The sequence below is a fragment of the Marmota marmota genome, unplaced genomic scaffold (genome assembly GCF_001458135.2).
Source record: "Marmota marmota marmota unplaced genomic scaffold, marMar, whole genome shotgun sequence".
In the NCBI taxonomy this organism is placed as follows: Eukaryota; Metazoa; Chordata; class Mammalia; order Rodentia; family Sciuridae; genus Marmota; species Marmota marmota.
In genome coordinates, this window is record NW_026000171.1 from 4233369 (window position 1) to 4248495 (window position 15127).

The 15127-nt window shown below is 42.8% G+C and overlaps 3 long non-coding RNA genes across 11 annotated transcripts in view; 2 read left to right on the forward strand and 1 right to left on the reverse strand.

Moving 5' to 3' along the window:
• Positions 1-15127, forward strand: part of LOC107154991 — a 47734-nt gene that overhangs the window by 18110 nt on the left and 14497 nt on the right. For 5 of the 9 annotated variants that reach the window (XR_007342125.1, XR_007342129.1, XR_007342124.1 and 2 more), the window contains one exon: positions 352-4238. This is a non-coding gene — a long non-coding RNA (uncharacterized LOC107154991). Of the gene's footprint in view, positions 1-351; positions 4239-9234; positions 9321-9962; positions 10310-12584; positions 12670-15127 lie in introns of those variants that run through there. The other 4 variants (XR_007342123.1, XR_007342131.1, XR_007342130.1 and 1 more) reach the window with 4 other exon arrangements.
• LOC125611886 lies at positions 2283-5594 on the reverse strand. The gene is made up of 2 exons (XR_007342132.1): positions 5330-5594; positions 2283-2485 (listed from the first exon to the last, which is right to left on the reverse strand). It is a non-coding gene; the product is annotated as an uncharacterized LOC125611886 (long non-coding RNA).
• The window catches only part of LOC125611887, an 8032-nt gene continuing 5580 nt past the window's right edge, over positions 12676-15127 (forward strand). Inside the window, exon 1 of the long non-coding RNA XR_007342133.1 lies at positions 12676-14470. This is a non-coding gene — a long non-coding RNA (uncharacterized LOC125611887). The remainder of the gene's footprint in view (positions 14471-15127) is intronic.

Below are 15127 nucleotides of genomic sequence, written 5' to 3' on the forward strand. Positions count from 1 at the left end.
ATGCTTGAATTACATCTTCACGATGGCCAGGTGCTAGGAATCTCTGTCATCTTCTAGGAATGCTGTCATATAGACTGTCTATTACAGATGGAAATGCCATTATAGGATGCATGACTGTCCAACTGAATGGAGAACAGTCCACCAGGGGCCCAACTCCCCTATTTTTAAGGCTGAGCTTTGTGCTTGACAGAAAGGGAAGTCTCAACCTTGATTAGAGGTTTTACTGACATTGATTTTGGAAACTGTATTCCTTTTTGGATGACTCCTGAGGCTTTCACTCATGCAAAGGAGCAACATACTATTATGAGATTCCAGGAGGGAGGAGAGATGGACTTTTATTTTGTGAATTAGGAGAGATGTGATGTGGGAGCAGAGATGGGAAAAGAGACCCAGCCCGGAGCCTTGACAGACGGCAGGTACAAACATCCTTGAAGAGTGTTGGTGCATGTGGAGAAGGTGCAGGTTGGGAGTCGGGGACCTGCCTGCGGTTCCTCTTGTCAACAGTGGTGAGCAGCAGGTAATAAGCAATGCTCCATCTTTCCTCCCCAACCATGAGATTATTCCATCTGCTGTACATTCTTATGTCCTTCCCCTCCTCTCCATCTCCACTAATCTTGCCTTATTTCAGAGCCTTGTTTTCTCTCATGAACCACACTATAGCTTTCAATCTGAACTTGCCACCTCTGTTCCATCCTACACCACACAGTGCAGAAAAAAAGACCATGCCACCCCCTTAGATAAGGGCTCCTCAGGGCTCCCTCCCACCTGCAGGATGAGGTATAAATTCCTTATTCTGGTGGCTAAAACTATACCTGTCTCTTCTAATCTCTCTCCCATGATGTGTCTCTGCAGTGAAAAGTGGAACTTCCTATGGAGAACATCACACTTTACAGTGACAATTGCTCTGATGGGCCCCAGTTTCAAGCACGGCAGAGTTGGTGCTCACCCTCACTATACATTATCTGAGACACAGATGAACTTCTTTCTAGCCAGGTGTGGTAGCTCATGCCTACAATCTCAGCAACTCCAGAGGCTGAGGCAGGAGGATTACAAGTTGGAGGCCAGTCTGGGCAACTTATAGAGACTCTGTCTCAAAATAAAAAATAAAAAGGAGTGGTGATGTATCTCAGAGGTAGAGCATCCCTGGGCTCAATCCCTAGTACTGTCAAAAAAGAAACAAAGTTCTTTTAACTCACAATAGCTGGCTAAAATCCTTGAGAAAGACAATAACACTATACCCCAAGGAATATTAGTTGAACAGATCATTTGTTGCCCAGACAATTAGTTGACAGAAGTGGGATGCAGTAGCGAGAGGAATAAATGATTCTTGCAGTTGGAATACTGTTCAGGATGGGTTGTCCCGGATCTTGCAGCAATAACATCCACTGGGGATGGTGGTGAACCACGTGGAGCTGCTAAGCCAAGGGTGACCTTCACCTGCTAATTGTCATGCTTTCTGGGACTGGTGGCTTTAGTAAGATTAGAAGTGAGAATCCCTGTTGCAGGTAACTGTTCCATACAGGAAGTGACATCCAGCCTGTTCTCTGGCCTACAGATTGACAGTTGATTGCATAATCGTGAAAAGAAGATCCCTCACTGGTTTCCACAATGCAGCAGGTGGCAGGCCAGGCAAACAGCTGCGGGGGAGTCTTAGAACACTAATGACATATAGCAAAAAATAGAAATTTCTTTTAGCAATAGTGCTTCTTAAGGACAACAGTACACATGATTAGAATGCTCTGATAAGCCACTCCATGGATTTTTACGCATGTCAAACCCAAAAGGGACATATTCAAGTAATAACTAGCACCCCCTAATTGGCTGTCTAAGGAGGGTGGATATAAACTGTTTATCTCTTGATGAATGGGGATAGGCAAGTGCAGGGCCAGAGCAGAACTGCTCAGGGTAATGGAAATCTTCTTCACCCCACTCCTGCAGGAAGCACCCACATCTCCTATAGAACATCTGAAGAAAACGTGACCTCATCTGCTCTGGGCCAAGCAGTAAGCATTTCAGAGCAGGCTCTAGCACTTTTCTATCTCTGTAATCTAGAGGAATAAGTTCAATCCTCTGGCAGTTATTAGCAAGGAGATTTGGCAAGATTTAAATCAGGCCATCTAATATAATATTATCAGTAATCAAAGCAGAATTTTGGTATGCATCTGTCTGACCTGCCATTGATGTCTCGGTTTAGAACTAGAATAGGAAAAAGGGGGGATATTATATATTTGGCCCTCTCTGTTGGTTTTCTTGGTGTAGCATAACAAATTGCCACAAACTGATTGGCTTAGACAACAGAAATTTATTCTTTTACAGTTGTGGAGGCTGGAAGTCTGAAATCAAAGTGTTGGCAGGACCAACCGGAGGCCCCCTTCCTTGCATCTTCCAGTTTCTTCTGGTGGTTCCTCATTTCTTGGTCTGTGGCAGCAGTATTCCCTTCTCTGTGTCTTTACATGGCCTTCTCTGTGTTTCTTCCTTTGTGTCTCTGTGTAGACAGTTTGATGAATTTAAAAAAAATTTTTTTTAGTTTGATGAATTTTTACAACCAGAATATTCTTATGTAAACAGCACCCAGTCAAGAAATAAAACATCACCAGCACCCTGGAAGGCTTCTCGTGGGTAATCACAACCTGCCAACTAATATCCTGACCTCTGATAGCATAAGGATTGTTCTTGTTTGCTTTTGTGATTTACATAAATGCAATCATGCCACATAAACTCTGTGTCTGGCTTCTTTCACTCAATACTGTACTTATTAGGTCATCCATATTGGCATGGATAGTTGCATATCATTCATTCTCAGTGTTTCACAACACAGTTTGCTTTTAATGGGTATGGCCTGGGTAGGCACCTTTAGGATTTGGTTAGCATGGGCCACATGGGACTCTCACCTTGGTAGGTCACTGCAGCTGAAGGCCCTCTTGTCTACCAGAAAGGGGCTATTTCACACAGGCATAGCGACAGGCTGGGACCCTCTCAGATGGACTTAGGAGGCAAAAGTAGCACAGGCAAGGATTTGATTGAAGTGAAACAAGAGCATCTCAGTATATGGGCTTTTTAGGTGTCAGGGACTGAGGACAATTTTTGCTGCAATCTTTGTCCCTGAGCCAGGAGGCCAGGACTAGAAATTGAGGTTTGGGATGTTTTTCCAAATAGCAGTGACTTTTTAGAGTGTTAGTGGCAGGTATCTTTAAGCTGTATAAGATAAACTTCCTCAAAATTCTATTCTTCTCTAATGCTGCTTTAAACTGTCCTCAGGACCAAGAGTAGGAACTGTAGGGGAACTAACTTAATTCCTGCAAGTCAGCTAGAGGTTCAGGAGAAATGTCCACCATGTGATTTCAAAATGACTCTAGATTTGTTACTAATATAAAATCTAATTATGGCTTTAAATATCGGAGGCCCAAATTGTGGTTTAAACCATGAAAGAATAGATTTTACAAAGGTTAAAAAAAAATGAAGAAGAAGAAGAAGGAGGAGGAGGACGAGGAGAGGGGAAGGGGAGGGGGAGGAGGAGGAGGAGACAGAGAAGGAAAATAAAAGGAGAAGAAGGAAGAAGAAGGGGATTCATCATCATAAAGAGCATGACATCTTCTAAGTTTGTGGCAGAGAAATAGATCAATATTACTGAAAACCCAAGGCTAATTACTATTAAAGAAGGAAATAGAAATGAGGGACCTATTTTAGATAAGTCTATAACAGAAACAGTGTTTGAATTCCAGCAAAGTCCAATGGAAGGAGAGAAGTGAACTTTCACAAAAACGCAGACTGGAATGACTTTTTGCAGGATCCAGGAAAATCTGAGAAGAGTCCTCTTAGATCTGCCCAGAAAAGGGCTGCTGACCAAGAGTGCATTGTGAGAACTCTTGGCAACCACCCCTTCAAGCATGTAATACAAAGTGGTTACAGAAATTTGGATAGACTTAGAAAGATCAGTGTAAAATACTCAAATCATTGTGTGAACCTTCTTGTGACCCAGGAAATGCCTATGCCTAAGGGAATACCTGAGAAATTTGTGGAATTTGGTCTCTCAAAGAAAACACAGGAAAGATGAGATATATTGAAGTGCAGCCAGGCAGGATGAAAAGAAAGCAAGTCCAGGCCTAGGGTCAATGACGGGTTGATGGAAGGAGATCTCTGGATAGGATTTTCCAACCCAATAAGGTTTGTCTGACCAGTGACTACTTTTAACAGACTCGGGGTTAATGACTATATTTCTCACTATGGAAAATCTTATTTAAAAAAAAAAACAAACAAACTCAAGGATTACGTTCAGAAAACAATTATAGAAAAGCAAAAAACAACTGATTTTATAGGAAATAAATGGACCCACTTAAACAATAGATTAAACAGATACAAGACTGAACCTTCCTTAAAAAAAAACAGATGCTCAAGAGAAATAAAACACAGGAGCAATATCTCTCCATTGCAGAAAAAGATGTGACAGAAATAAATCATGTATATATATATATATATATATATATATATATATATTTATTTATTTATTTGGTACTGGGGATTGAACTCATGGGCATTTGACCACCAAGCCACATCCCCAGCCCTATTTTGTATTTTATTTAGAGACAGGTCTCACTGAATTGCTTAGCGCCTTGCTTTTGCTGAGGCTGGCTTTGAACTCGAGATCCTTCGGTCTCAGCCTCCCAAGCAGCTGGGATTACAGGTGTACACCATTGAGCTTAAATGATATTTTAAATGCTGATATTTCCCAAAATCTATGAAAAGAGCACCTTTAGAAGTTCACACCAAGAAATTGGTCCTTGTAACATCCCGAGGGTCACAGATTTCTGGACCATCAATACAACTTTAGCCCATGATTCTATCAAGGGAAAAAATGGGGACAAGGGAGAAATGCTCCTCAGGACACAGGTCTAACAGGTGAAAGCTACTGCACAAAAAGCAATGGTCGCTGTCACTGTGGGATGGTGCCCCAAATGCCTAACCAGTGCCCAGAAAGAAGCAGATGTTAGAAGGTTTCAAGTTGTGAAAGAAAGGTGTCTCAAGGAAGAATTCCTGGTGACAAGAGCTGCCATGATTGTAAACTGCTAAAGTTAGCACAAAGACAATGGAGTCTTAAATGTCACTGAAAAAGGAGAGTGTGTGCATGGTACTTCCCCCTACCCCCAATATGGCCCTTTCACAGTGGCCAAAGTAACCTCTCAAGGGGACACTTGACCCTACACATTTTAGTGGATTCCAGAGCCCAGTCTAACTTTGTCTGAGTGGCATCTAGGGAGAAGTGCAAAGATATTCTGGGTCTGTGCCTTTCCTCACGTCCTCTGATGGCTCCTGTGGTCTCTGGCAGAATTACCTACAAGGTCCAGGAAGTATCGTTTTTCCATAGCCAGGGACTTCCTGAGTGTGCAGCTGGTCCGGTGCTCCTCTTCTGGGTTTAACTTGCTGGCTGTTTGGACTGCTTTTGGAGGAGGCTCATAAGAGACTTGGTCATCATCACTCATGAGAGGTTAGGTCATCATCGCTGCTGAGGTACGGAGGAACAGCACTCACTCTTACCAAAGACAGCCTGGGCTGGCCACTGGCTGAATCCTAACTCCATCCAGCCACTCAGCACCCCACCAGCTGAGACTGAGCAGAATCGGAAATAGAGAGGGACTTTTTAGTTCATTCAAGCTTCCTAATATTATGATTCATTAAACCAGTTCCCTATCGATGTACATTAATGGGTCTATCCTTTTGCTCTTACAATTAATAGCACAATGGGCTGTGCAAATGTTAATCTATGTATGTGTGAGTATATTTGTAGTTCAAATTTCTAGAAGCTTTCCTGTTGAGCCAAAGAATATTAAGAAAATATTTCAAGAATATAGACTTGAAGGGGCAGCAAGTTATTAAGTGGTGCTTGGCCCTGTTCCCCAGCGGTGAGCCTTAAAGGGTAAAACAGCTCACTCTTCTTTTCATGGCACTAAACTTAATAAATTATTAGCATGCTCCATGGCCCAGGCCAGCACTAATCAACATTGTCCAACTGATAAAGCCATTATGGTGGCAAGATAAGCAGGCACTCGGATCCCAGTTCTGTCACTTACCATTTGTATAAAGCTGGGCAAGTCATTTTCACAAATCTCAGTCTTTTTTTTTTTTTAAAGAACATATTCTTTAAAGAGTGAGAGGGAGAGAATTTTAATATTTATTTTTTAGTTTTTGGAGGACACAACATCTTTGTTTGTATGTGGTGCTGAGGATCGAACCCGGGCCGCACGCATGCCAGGCGAGTGTGCTACCGCTTGAGCCACATCCCCAGCCCCACAAATCTCAGTCTTTTCACTTAAAAAATTGCAAAGAAAAGGAATAATTATATAAAGGAGAAATAAGACAACAGTTTGACTAAGTGATCAAAACTATCATCAGCAATAAGGGACAGGTGGCTCTTGGGTCCTTTTAGCTGAGATGTCCTGAAAAGGCCACACCTCATATTTAGTAGATCAATGAGAATCTGAACATGAGGAATCACTAGAAAACCACAGTGAGAAAAAACTGATTCACTATAAAAAGAGGGAGGACTATATTCTTTTAAAAAAATATATAGAAGAAAGGGAAGGACTGTAGAAATATTCCAAATCTGCACAGCCCAACATGGTAGCCACTGGCTACATACTGCTATTAAGCACACAGAATTTGTCTAATGAGACTAAGTTGTGCCAGAAGTATAAAGTACATGCTGGATTTCAAAGAAATACGTAAAGTAGATAATTAATAATTTACATATTGATTCTGTGTTGAAATAATATGTTTGAGATGTTGTTAAAGAATATATATAGTTGGCTAAGCACAGTGGTACATGCCTGTAGTCCCAGTGACTTGGGAGGCTGAGGCAGGAAGATCACAGGTTTGAGGTCAGCTTGGGCAACTTAGTGAGAGTCTCAGCAACTCAGTGAGATCCTGTCTCAAAAAAAGCGGGGGAGGGGAATGGGGGGTGTGGTCTGGGCATATCACTCAGTGGTAAACTTCCCCTGGGTTCCATATCCAGTACCAAAAAAAATGAAACATAAATATATAGATACATATAGCTAAAATTAAATTCACTTGTTTCTTTTTTTACTTTTTTAAATGTAGCTACTGGAAATTTTTAAATTAAAAATGTGACTTGTGTTGTGTGTCAAATAATATTTCTATTTGAAAGTGCTGCTGCAGATTACAGGAAGCTAATGAGACATGACAACTCAAAGCAATACCAGACCCTAGACTGGAACCTGTGTTGAGGGAGAAAAAAATGTTATCAAGGACTGTTTTGGGTCAGTTGCCAAAATTGGAATATAAACAGTAGATTAGATAAAAGGGCTGTTTCAATGGTAAATTTTTGTAACTGATAAGTATACTGTGGTCATGTAAGATAATATCCCCACGTTAGGAAATGCACAGTGAGCACTTAAGCATGAAGGACCAAGAGGTCTGTCATTTACCCTCAAATGGTTCAGAAAGAATTTACACATAATATGCAATCATATACAACTAGAAACCTCCAAAGTTGTTAGAGTGAGCAAGAGATAAAGCGAGTGGGGTACATGTGAATAGGTGAATCTGGAAAAAGGTGCTTTTTACACGAGTGCTCTTGGAACTATTTTTACTTTTGCAATTTTTCTAATAGCGTGACATGATTTCCAAACAAAAACTTTTAAAAATTGAAGGAATTTTTCTACCTCATGGAGACAGCTCAACCTTTATTCATTCAATAAATGCCTGCTGAGGCCCCATGGCATGTCAGAGCTGGGTGACTGGAGAAATAGACAGTTACAGTCCTGCTCTGATGGAACTTCAAGAAAAGCAAACTTGTTTTAAGAGGAGAAAAATGGATTTAGTTTGAGTTAATGTCTGTGCTCGGTACTGGGAAGGAGCAGTGCAGAGCATGCAGAACATTTAAGAGACACCTGGTCTCTTTTGGAACATAAAATGGAATACCCAGTTTTGTCTGAAGTTTATTATTCTAGAGATGAGAGTGACAGAACAGAAGGGGCCCTGGAGATAGGAGAGGGAGAGAGGAGAGTGTATGTGGTGGGAGAGATGCTTAGGAGGTGAAATCCACAGGGCTGGGTAATGGGGGGGCCAGCCATCATGGGGGTGTGTTGAGGGAAACTCCCAGGTTTCCACCATAAACAACTGACCCTGGTGGGGTTCAGAGGAATTCTGGAAAAAGAGCAAAAGAATAGAGGCGGATGGTCTCTCTGATTTGTGGTGGGGGAGGTCACCCACACAGCTGAGGACTGAGTGGGAGGGGCTCTTCCTCACTTGTGCAGGCACCTCCTCTCTTTCAGCTCTGACTTTTCCCCTCCCCCTCTTTCCCACTGGGACCTCGTTCCCACTGCTGTTGCCAGGGATCATCCTTGGTCCTTGGCCCTCTATGTGAAGGATGTTGTCCTTTCATGACTCAGAAAACTACATCCTCAGTCTAAACCTTACCCATCAACACTAGACTCAGATTTCCAGCTTCCTCCCGGACGTCTCCATCTCTAACGCAAATGGGTGTGCAGAGATGGCAAGAATCGCCCAGTGGAAAGGGAGCAGAAGATGAGTTCAAGAGCAGAGGCAAGTCATGCCCAAAGCTGAGCTCACCTTCCCCTCCTTTTCCTGTATTTCTTTTTCCCAGGAAGGACTCCACTATCTGGCTCGTCCTGGGCATCGTCCTGGACTCCTCTCTGTCCCTCTTTCTCTTACACCCCATATTGGGTCACTGAGCACTCTGATGCCCCCTCCTTCATGTCTCCATGTCTGCCTCCTCCTCTCCATTCCCACTGCTGCCCACGCTCATCTCCCAGCTCACTGTCCTGCCTACAGCCTGGCACCCCTCCTGCATCCCTCCCTCTTGTGGAGCCAGAAAGAATTTTTAAAAATCACAAAAATCCAACATGCTATTCCTCTACTTAAAATCCATCAGCTGCTTCTGGTCACCTGCAGGCTAGGACTTGGCCCCTGTCCCCTCTCCAGATTTAACGTCTTGCCTGACTCTCTTGTATACGCACACCCATGGCTCACTCACCCAAGCAGTGCGGCATTCAGAGGCACCAGGCTGCTTCACACATCAGTGCCCAACTTCTACCTGGAAAGCCCACCCTGCTTTGGCCAGGAAGCACCTACTCATCTTTGAAGAATCACTTCTCCTAAATGACCAAGAACAGTAGAATTTGTGGTTTAAAGTTGGTTTCTTTATTTGCTTTATTGATAATATGAATGTTAATGTACTTTTTTTTTTCCTGAAACAAGGTCTCACTGCATTACCCAGGCTGGCCTTGAACTTGTGGAATCAGGGGATCCTCCTGCCTCAGCCTCCTGAGTAGCTGGGACCACAGGTGTGTACCATGGTCACTGCTCCGAGCTCTGTTTAACTACTTGAATAATGAGATTGATTATGATTTCTATGAATAATAAATTCTCTCAAAGCTGAGACAATTTGAGTAATAAAATAATTAATGAAGCTAGGTACAGCATGCATGCCTGTAACCACAGTTCCTCGGGGAGCTGAGGCAGGAGGATCACAAGTTCGAGGACAGCCTGGGCAACTTAGCAAGAACTTGTCTCAAACTAAAAAGTAAAAAGGGCTGGGGATGTAGCTCAGTGCTAGAGCAACCCCAAGTCAATCCCTAGTACCAATAGAGGTGGGGAGTGGGGAAGAAAAAGAAAAGGAAAAAACCATACTCTAGTGATAGAGATTATAACCAGTAATAAAGGGGCTGGGGTTGTGGCTCAGAGGTAGTGCGCTCACCTACCATGCATGGGGCGCAGGGTTCAATCCTCAGCACCACATAACAATAAAATGAAGATGTTGTGTCCACCTATAGCTAAAAAAATAAAAAAATAAACCAGTAATAGACTAGATAAAATAGAATAATATTCATGAGTCCATCTGCTAAGAATCATCGAGAAGCTAAGAAAAGGGTGACAATGTGAAGTGAAATAGGACATTTGCATTGTCTCAAATTATTGTCCTACAGGATATTTATTCATTTATTTCAAGGGGAAGCCCAATAATTTTACAGAGGAGAAACCTGGCAGCCACCACTTCACCAACTGGTCAGTTTCCATTACCAGTCTGTCGACAGCATGCCATGGTACCCCAAGGAGGATGCACTATCTCTGCTGTGGTGTTCTTGGCATGACCTTCATCTAATCATGAGTAAACATCAGACAAATGCAAACAATGGGTCATTCTACAAAATAACTGGCTGATACCCTTCAAAAGCGTCAAGGTTATGACAGAGAAATGCAGTCAAATGGAAAGTGGGATCCAGAACTGGAAGCCAGACCAGTTCGGAGGGAGCTAAATGACAGAGCGTGGCAGGTGAGTATCAAGAGTGATGAAGGGTGCACCTGGGTCCACAGGAGGGCAACTCATCCTGCCAGCAGCACTGGGAAGTGGTCCCCAGGAAGTGACAGTTAAGGATATACCTGAAGAATGAGCAAGAAGTATACGATCAATGAGGTGAGCAGAGAGCTTACATTTTGGGAGCAAATTTTTGCCACATATACGTCAGATAGGGCACTAATCTCCAGGATATATAAAGAACTCAAAAAACTTAACAACAAAAAAACAAACAACCTAATCAATAAATGGGCTAAGGAATTGAACAGAGACGTCTCAGAAGAAGATACACACTCGATCAACAAATATATGAAAAATGTCCAACATTTCTAGTAATTAGAGAAATGCAAATCGAAACTCTAAGATTTCATCTCATGCCAGTCAGGATGGCAGTTATCAAGAATACAAACAACATTAAGTGTTGGTGAGGATGTGGGCGAAAGGGCACACTCATACTTTTCTGGTGGGACAGCAAATTGGTGCAAGCAATCTGGAAATCAGTATGGAGGGTCCTTAGAAAACTTGGAATGGAACTACCATTTGACCCAGCTATCCCACTCCTTGGTCTATAACCCAAAGGACTTAAAAATCAACATACAATACTAATGCAGTCACATCAATGTTCATAGCAGCTCAATTCACAATAGCTAAACTGTGGAAGTAACCTAGATGCCCTTCAATAGATGAATGGATAAGAAAACTGTGGTATATACACACAATGGAATATTATGAAGCATTAAAAGAGAATAAAACTATGGCATTTACAGGTAAACGAATGGAGTTGGAGAATATCATGCCAAGTGGAGTAAGCCAATCCCCCCAAACCAAAGGCTGAATGTTCTTTCTGATAAGTGGATGCTGATCCATAAGAGGGAGGAGTAAGGCATGGGGAAAATGGAGGAACTTTGATTGGGCAAAGGGGAGGGAGGGTAGGGAGGGTGCATGGGGGCAGGAAAGATGGTGAAATGAGATAGACATCATTACCCTAGGTACATGTATGACTGCATATATGGTGTGACACTATATCTTGCACAACCATAGAAATGTAAAGTTGTGCTGCAATTGTGTCCAGTGAATCAAAATGCATTCTGCTGTCATATCTACCTAATTAAAATAGATTAATTAATTTTTTTAAAAAAGAAGAATACAGTCAGAAAGGGGCAGAGGAAGAATGGTTCAGGCAGGGGGAAAGAGCATATGCAAAAGCCCGGGCGGGGAGTGGGGGGGCTGGAAGAGAGTAGGGTGTTAGGAAAGGGCGGAGTGAGCTGTAAATTGACATGTGAAATGAAGAATGCTGATGCGGGCCGAAGCTGGTTCACAGAGGGTCTTGGGAGTCGGGAGAGGGCTTTCATGTTTTATGGAAGGCAAAATATGTGGGGGGAAACGCAGGTGGTCCTTTAAAAGAGTGATCCAGTGAGATTTCTGCTGGAGAAGGAATACTCTGGCTACATGTGGAGAGAATGAGGATCAGTTGGGAGGTTGTTCCCGTGGAGGACTGGATACACAGAGTGAGGGGGGAGGGTAAAAATGCAGTGGGAACTTTGGCTTAGGCAACTGGAGAAGAATATGGTTTGGGGAGGAAATCAGGACCGTCAGCCATTACTGAGTGCCAGCATCATGTTAGGAACTGTGCAGGGAAGGAGGGTCTCCCACCTTCTGATTTCAGTTTGTCAACTCAAATTTTCAAAAGAGAGATTCAGACTCCTCTGTCTGCTCCAAGCAGCGGTGGTGCAGGTCTTATCATTACTGTGCCTGGGGCAGAGGTACAGCAGGACTGAAAAAAGGGTCAGGGTTCCGTGGTATAAATAAGTGGTCTAGATACATCCCCCTTCCCTTCCTCGAGGTGAGCGGGGAGCAGATGCTCAGACAGGGGGATTGAGGTAGGAAAGGCACCTCAGGAGGCTCCTGTGGGACCTCTAAGTGGAGCTGTCAGATATTCCCGCCAATGCTCAGAGGAGAGATGTGACTGAGCTCTCAATATTTATATATTTATACTGGAGAATCTTTTTTTTTTAATAAAATCACATTTATATATTTTCACTATCATTCACATTAACAACATATTGACAACAGATTGAAATGGACTCATTAAGTGACAATACCTATAATATACTGGAGAATCTTCAGCATAGAGATAATAGTTCAAGCCGGGTGAGCAGCTGGGATCACCTAGGTGTAGGGTGTGGGGAGAGAAGAAGTGAAGGGGTGGATAGAACTAGGTAGTTTATAAAGAAAAGTGACTTATTTTTTACAGGTCAAGGTCAAGGAACCCACATCTGGTGAGGCAGCGGCAGACCCACAGCTTCTATGCAAAAGGATGGAAGGAAGGAGCCGGTGAGGTTGCAGAGGGCAGGGAGGCTGGTGGGAACTGAGGAAGATTGCCATCTGCTGAGGGTGTGTGTGGAGGGGGTGTGGGATAGGTTTGACCAGGTTAGCAAAAGTTTGTAAAGGGGGAAAGGAAACTGAGAAACGAGAAATGATTTATAAGCAGCCAACCATCGAGGGCTCAGCTGAGGTTGGAGATGGAGAATTTGAAATGGCACCAGTCTCTGCATGTGTGACAGGCTTCAGCAGTACTCCAAGGCCTGGGCCAAGGGACAGAGGGGGTTGGGAGTGGGCCTGGCTTTGGATTGCTTTTGGATGGGTGGGTGCTGTGCACATCTGCCTGTTCCCAGTCCCCAAAGCCTGCGTTCTCCCTGCAGCACCTATGAATGAGGACATTTTCACAGGTGTGCTCTCTGGGTGAACTTTCTTTCTCCCCCGTCTCCAGTATATTCATGGGGGGCTTCTGCGTGCTCCCCAGGACTTAATTCAGATTCTCTGTCTTCTGGGAAAATCATTCTTCCTTGTAACTACTTCATGGTGTTTTGACAATAGTGCTTATATTACATCTAACCCCTTATGGGGGACTGTGACTTGATCCCTAGGCCTGGGGTCTTCCTGGTTTTAGCTCTGAAACTTGTCTGAGGAAGATGTCCTTCAGGCTGGGCAAACTGGGACTGTGGTCACTCTGTCTCCAGCATCCATTGCTGCGGGGGGGAATTAAGGTGGACATTCAGATAATGTTGGTTCCATGAAGACCACCTGAATGATTGAACAGGGACAAGGCTAATTATAATACTAGAGCTTTCAGAGCTATTGGCAGTGGTGGTGGGGGAGTGGGACAGGTTTATTTGCCTTTATACTGAAGGACCCACATGGCTTTTCCCTATTTGAGGACACATAGGGTCACATCACTAAAGCCCCTCATTTCAAAGACAAGGAAACTAAAATGAGGGTGAAGAAAAGTCAAACATCCAAGGTGATAGAATTAATTTTTAAAAAAATTACTACTCTTAACAAAAAAAATTTTAGACTTAAGATTAAAAAATGAGCGGAAAGTACAGAGAGTTCCCATATACTCCCTCACAGCCCTCCTCCGATTTCCCCAATTATTAACATCTTGCCTTGGTGTGGTACATTTCTTATAATTGATGAATACTATTCATTGCTATGTTATTATTAGCTGAAGTCAGTCATTTACATCCAGGTCACTCCCGCTGTTGTTTGTACCATGAATTTTGACAATGATGTATGTCAACCATTGCAGTGTCAAATGGATTAGTTTCCCTGCCTTGATGACGTGCTAGTTTCCCTATTCATCTCTCTCCCACACCCCCAAATCCTTGGCAACCTGTGGTTTTTGCCTCTTCCAGTCAGACAGTTGGAATTGTACAATATGTGGGCCTTTCAGATTGACTTCTTTCATTTAGCTATACACATTTGAGATTCCTCCCTATATTTTTGTGGTTTGATAACTCATTTATCTTTAGTGCTGAATATCCCATTATCCGAATGTACCACTGTTTGTTTACTGAAGGACAACTTGGCTGCTTCCAAGTTTGGGCCATTACAAATGGAGCTGCTGTAATTATTTGTGAATAGGTTTTTGTGTAGACAAAAGTTATCAACTCCTTTGGGAGTGTAATTGCTGGATCATGAGGTATATGAGTATTTAGTTTCCTAAGAAATTGCCAAACTGCCTTCGAAAGTTGTAGCAATGTTTGCATTCCCAACAGCAAACCCTGAGGGTTCCTTTTGCTCCCCATCCTCACCAGCTTTGGGCAGTATTAGTGACCCGGATTTTGACCATTCTGACAGGTGTGTAGTGGTATCTCCTTGTTGTTTTAATTTGCAATTCCTTGATGTTATATGATGTGGAACATATTTTCATGGGCTTATTTATCAAATATATAGGGCTGGGGATATAGCTCAGTTGGTAGAGTGCTTGCCTCACATGCTCAAAGCCCCTGGGTTCAATCCCCAGCAATACACACACACACACACCCACACATACACACACACACACACTCACACAAAATGCCTCAAATATATATATGTATAATTTTACAATTTTTAAAAATCTTTGTTCATATCTTTTAACTGATTTTTAATTAAATTAGTTTTCTTTTTTCCCCCTAATTGTTGAGTTTAAGAATTCTTTCTATTTTGGTTAAGTCTTCATCAGATATGTGTTTTGTAATGATTTTCTTCCAGTCTGTGGCTTCTTGTCTTTTCATTCTACTTTTTGTGGGAGCAGAATATTTACACAGAAAAAATGTAAATATACAGATCTGAAGTGTACGGCTCTGAATGTAAATATCTATCATGTATTCATGACATATGCCCTTAACAAAATAAGTGTGCTTCATTTTCCATAGTGCGCACGCCCAAGTCACCAGCACCCAGGTCCAGATGGACTATCACCAGCCCCCCCGCACCCCCCCACCCCACTCCTCACGTCCATCCTGCCTCAGC